Here is a 5,801-nt window from a genome sequence, read left to right as displayed (position 1 = left end):
CAAAACAAATGACCTACTGATAAATTTCAACCACGAAGACGTAAAGTGGAACACCAAACAAGAAAAATGTAAGGCTGTATAATTGAAATCAAATTTGTGCATTTGTCACACCGCATATGGATTAATAGATTGTTTGGAAGAAATACGGAGAGTCCATAGAATAGAATACCATTTGATAAGGGTGAAAGATTTGTTGACAATTCAAAAGGTAATTTACCCCTAAATTTAGATCTTTTTAACTTTTGAGCTCCTAGTCTTTAGAACACATCAATGATTTAGCCCCATAAGATTTTAATGCAACTTCAGTGACATTGTTGTTAATTTGTGCTGTCAATGCGACAATAAACTAATTAAGTGAAGTTGTAGTGTAGTTTCTAGAAGAATTTTTCTAAAATTTAGACGAACAAGCTTTACAAAGTTATGAAATCTATATACGTATATATCTGGTTGATCTATATCAATCTCTTCATTGAATTAGTAGTCGTAAATCTTACGCACACTACAACCAACACAGAAAAAGCATTCAAGAAGACAAGACCTCTACCTTCTTGTGAGCTTTAATATGTGATCCGTGGTGATCCTTGAACTGCAAGTATTGGAGTCCACCATCATTACGAGTTGGGGACAGTGATCTCCTGGGCACTCAGCATATGAAAGTTGAACAAGTGCTTACCTGTATGAACCAATCCCAAATTGAACACTCAAGTGAAGAGACAGTAATTGACATCCAACCCTATGTCTTTCTCTAAATAATGTCTCCATCTTGCCCTTAATAGGCAAAACGAAACATGTAGCCATAGACTTTCCACCCCCATATAATTACTCAAGGGAGCGTTTCTTTCAAGGGCTTAAGTATATGAAGTAGTGCAAAAGAAAGGCAGAAACATCAAGCGAGAGACATATTCAAGCTGAAGACAAGTATCATTGCCAACATCTAAGTTTGTCCAGTATTGACTTCCAAAATTAATTTCACAGCCTTCCCACAATAGATTAGGAAGCAAAAAACCCTAATATTACATATTCGGGTCATGCCAAATTCTCAAAATGTATGAAGTCATGCAAAAATATTACTCTGTGGTGTCCATATGCGGACAAGTCTATCGTAAAAGGAACAAGTAGCAATCACCATATTCTCTCTTTTGGCCTCTATTAACATACCTTTCTGCCAATCTGCACAATATGCAAGTGGGCTGTGCCTATTGTATGTCTCTACAATTTTTATCTCCTCACCCCGGAGATCAACAAGTGCAAATCCATTGTGCATACAAGCTGCCAAGACTAAACCAGGTATATGAGGATGTTGCTTGATTCTCCAAACTCGTCCCCCAAACAGATCGAACTCTGATTTACAGGTTTTGAGATTGATCTTATGTCCCAAACTCTAATGCGTTCATCGTAGCTACCAGTAAGGACAACATTAGGGTCACTTATACTCTTTGAGATGCAGCAAACACCCATTTTATGTTCCTTGGAATTACAGAACACTAATTTTGAGGGACAGTCATGAACATCCCAACAACTGAATTTACAATCATCGGAGCCTGTGTATAACAGGTGGGGTTGGTGCATATCGAAGGAAGCTGCCCACATCTCAAAATCATGTGCTTGCCATTCTTGCTCAATTTCAAGTTCACTCTCGGAGCGAGATAATAGTGAGGCAGAGCCATCAGAAAGCCCCACTATGATCGATGTAGCTGAAGGATTCCAATTGAGGCATAGACACATAGAAGAACTGATTGTTTCACTGGCGGCTCTCTCAACACAAGACCTGTATCAGGTCCATCTCAAGTAATTAATGCAGTAGGAACATCCAAACATCAAAGATGCTGGGAACCTATGCCAACACATCTATCACTTGCACAAGAGAAGTTCAACTATACCAAATTTTAACTATCCTCGTTATTATCGTTATCTAGAAGAGTGTTAACTTGGCAGGGCAACACACATTCTTATGTTATTGCACTAGTTCTCCTTTGCTGGACTAATAAGGAGTACGCGAATGCTGTCAAATAATTGTATGCCTGTTCTTGTACCAGTAAAGAACACTTCCAACACCAGAGCTAAAGCAAAGCGAAGGGAAGATAGAGGATACCTTTTTCTTGCTGTCAATCCAAAGAACTCTCCAAACCATGAACTTTAACAAAACCATCCAAGTCGGCTTGTGCTAACAGGGGACGTCCTATATCAGCTTCACTGGGGCTCCATTTGATATCAAATATACCAGTGGATTCCAGACAGTGTACTAAATCAAGTTGGCATGAACCAGCATTGACAGTGAAGAGTACTACGCTGCCAGATAGAGAAGGACTATCGCCTTCTTGCAGCGTGTAAGTTGAAGCCGCTAGAACATGGCTGTAAGAATCGTGAGGACAAAATTCAACTGCATCTGTGTTTCGATCTAGGTAGAAATGTGCAACGTCCATACCTGGTAAACCAAATAGAGTGCAACTTGTCAACTAAGTAATGGAAGTACTAAAGATAACATTTTGGCTCAGTTCCTTTTTTTCTTTTTTATTTTTTGTTTTTCTTGGTTTTGTTTTTTTGTGGGGGTTGGTTTGTCAGGGGGGGTGGAGTTTCAGCTCATAATGCACCCTATTGCTAATATTCATCGAATTGGTAGAAGTAAGAATTTTACACTTAAGTGGTTGAACTGCATGAGCATCAACAACAAAACTAAACTTCCAACCAAAGCCATTTAAGAATTCATATCCTAGCATTCAAAGGAATTCCAATATGACTCGAGTCTACTTAGTAGTGTGGAGTAGCTTGTTAGTAGAGACTATAAAAGCAACAGTATGTTTGAAGGCAATGAGAAGTAGCATGCAAGTAGAGACAACAAAAGCAACAGAAAGTTTGAACGCAATGGGAAAGTTCCATATACATCTCATATGTATGTGGAACTCACTTTCTTCTTTGGAGTTAACTAACACTTTTGACAATTTACCATGACTTTTTAAAAATTACCAATCACAAATCAAAATCCATGATTTCAGTCACAATCATAAACTTGTACATGTTAAAATCAAGGGAGAGGACAAGGAGTTCTTTGGGCTATGAATGACAATAAGACACGTGGGACGGATCCATACAATGTTTTTGCTCTTTCAAGTGTTCCAGCATCATTTTTTGGAGCTAACTCGATGCAGGCTTAGACTTCACCCAACTGCTTGTTTTTAGATATTCTTTCACCAAATATGCTTTGAAAATTTTACGTGAAAATTTAAAGGAAGTGATTTGTTAAAATGTGGAATACATTCATCTCGAAATGTCTTGGAAATTCTATTTAGCTTGACTAGCCTTAGGGTTGTTAACAAAACTCTTCAAAATTTAGTCAGTGAAAGTACCATGAAAGAGATGCATTCAATCATAACATACAGTAGATAACTTAGGAAAAACTACACCTTTTCGAGCATAAGCTAGAAAATAAAAAAATCCCATGAAAAAAACATGGATATATCAATACCTAATGCCCCACGAGACAAATCAACAAAGTCATGGGGTATATCAATATCTATTATCTCCATGGTTAAAAGGGCAAGGGAAGAAGATTAACACTACAGAAAGTGCAACCACCACAATTCAGTCGAGATTATTACAAAGTGTTCATGGGCAACCGGAAAATTACATTGTAATCTTGCTTTCATTGGTGATTGGTTATGAAGAATCAATGCTTGAGAGAGGACAAGAGCACACTTGCTAAGAGCTCACTTGCTGGGACCGCGAGGACAATAGCAGCAGCAGCAGCAGCACACTGTTGAACACCACCAAAGAGAGACGGGCGAAAGGATCAACTCACATGCATACCGAGCCCTTTTAACCGAATCTGAGTCCTGCAGACAACTGCTACAGTTGCAACCGCTACTGCCATTTTGATTTTACCATCATCCATCTACACAATGAATTGTAATTTCCATATTACTGCTAACTTATAAAACCATGAAAAAGAAACGTGATTGCCAAGCTGCAACTCTATTTGAGACTGAGAGGATTGTTTCACAAACCCTAGTAAACAATTTTAAGGATTATTAATGTAGAGCAGCATTCACCTTTACATCTATAGCATCAATAGCAACTATATAACAATATCAGCCTCATTTGCCAAAAAAAAATGACAACATGAGGAAATTAATTCTAGCCTTTTAATTTTATTTATTAACTCACAGGCCTTATGAAAATCGAAAAACTCCCAAGCAGTTGAAGACTGCGGAGATGCAAATCAATTTTAAAGCACGTAAATCATCATAGATAAATCAACAAGATTCGCGAACTTCAAACGACTACTTCAGAGAACTTGCAGAGTTCGCAACCGTTGAACAACTCTAGAGCAGTCGAGGATTTAATAGAAGAAACTGCGTACCTGAGTTGAACCTTCAAGAATTTGGACACGAACACTTTGAAGAGGTAGAAATCGAACAGAAACTGCGTAATTTCCCTAATTAATCACTGAAAAGAATCAGGCAAAACGCTAGCTTTAAAAAGAGAAATCCACCGACTTCACCAATTTGGAGAGAGTCAGCTCTCTTCATTCAACATCCTGAGCTAAGCCAATGCAAACCGACTAATCTCCACCAACCTACACCCTAGGAATCGACTAGTCCACAGGACAAATTCTCGAGAGGACGAACGCCCGAGAAACTGAAGGAATTAGAAGCGAAGGAATCGACATACCAAGAGAGAGACGACCAAGAGGCGTGAATCAACTGAATCGAACGCATACATTCCGCCTGGCTCAATGGATTGCGCTGGACGCTACAAATGAGGAGTAACAAGGCGGAGGAAGAGGAGGAGGAGGAGGAGGAGCAAGGGGGAAGGCGCTCCTCTCCGGCTGGCGTGAGAGAAATTGATTTTCCTTTTCCTTCTTTTTTTTTTTTTTTGAAAAGGGAAAGTTATTTTTGCATATTTCAAAGGAGCCTTTTTCTATTTGCATATTTCAAAGAGGGGAAAAACAGAATAGATTTGAGGGGAATATGATGCTTCCTAATATTTTTTCAGAAATTATTTTTCAAAAAAAATGATAATATTTTTTTATGTTTGACTGAAATGTGAAAATGAGTTGAAAACAATTTTTCTCACTTGGTGAGAAAAATATTTTCCGTCATCTGAATTTATGCATCGTCATTTGGTAGAAAATTGTTAATATCAATCCAATAATCCAAAGTGAAATTTTTTATAATTTAAAAAAAATCAAAATTTTTAATAATTTTTATTTTTGAGTTTTTTAATATTTTATTCTTTCATTTTTTTTTCTTTTTTTCATCGATGGAAAATGTTTTTCTCGACTACTTTATTTTTTGTAAATCGAACCCCCAAAAACTCATAAAATATTTTCTCACAAGTTATTTTTCATAAAATAAATGGAGCCTAATTAAACCCATAGTGCCTGAATTTTGGGGGCCAATTTGTTCTAGCGAATGTCATAGTACTTTTAATTTTTGTGACATGCCTCCAATTCAAAATCATGGCCGTACACAAGGCAAAAACTGTCAAGCAAAGGAATATGCACAGTTATTACAACTTAACCTCTATTCCTGCTACGTCTTGAATGAGAGACAATCATGCTGGTGTCTATACCTGAACTCAAAATACACGGTTTACACCAAGCAATTGACTCCTCAAAACAAGCCCACCACCCTCATAAGTATTCAACAAACGACATCCATGTCAACAACATCAGTAAGTTCTTGTACAAACCGCAGAATACTGGTAAACCCCCACGGCAGAGTTGACCAGAAAGTCTTCATATTGGTGAAGAAATTGAAGTGCGGGGGACAACTGTTGCAAGAGCTGAGTGCATGGACTGA

General features: G+C 37.8%; 1 pseudogene; it reads right to left on the bottom strand.

Annotated features, from left to right (window-relative positions):
• Positions 1-905: 905 nt before the first annotated feature.
• LOC115736174 lies at positions 906-4,688 on the bottom strand (annotated as a pseudogene).
• Positions 4,689-5,801: the final 1,113 nt, after the last annotated feature.

The sequence above is a fragment of the Rhodamnia argentea genome, chromosome 4, assembly GCF_020921035.1.
Source record: "Rhodamnia argentea isolate NSW1041297 chromosome 4, ASM2092103v1, whole genome shotgun sequence".
NCBI lineage: Eukaryota > Viridiplantae > Streptophyta > Magnoliopsida > Myrtales > Myrtaceae > Rhodamnia > Rhodamnia argentea.
Note: the sequence above shows the minus strand (reverse complement) of the source record. Positions and strands in the feature narration are given on the sequence as shown.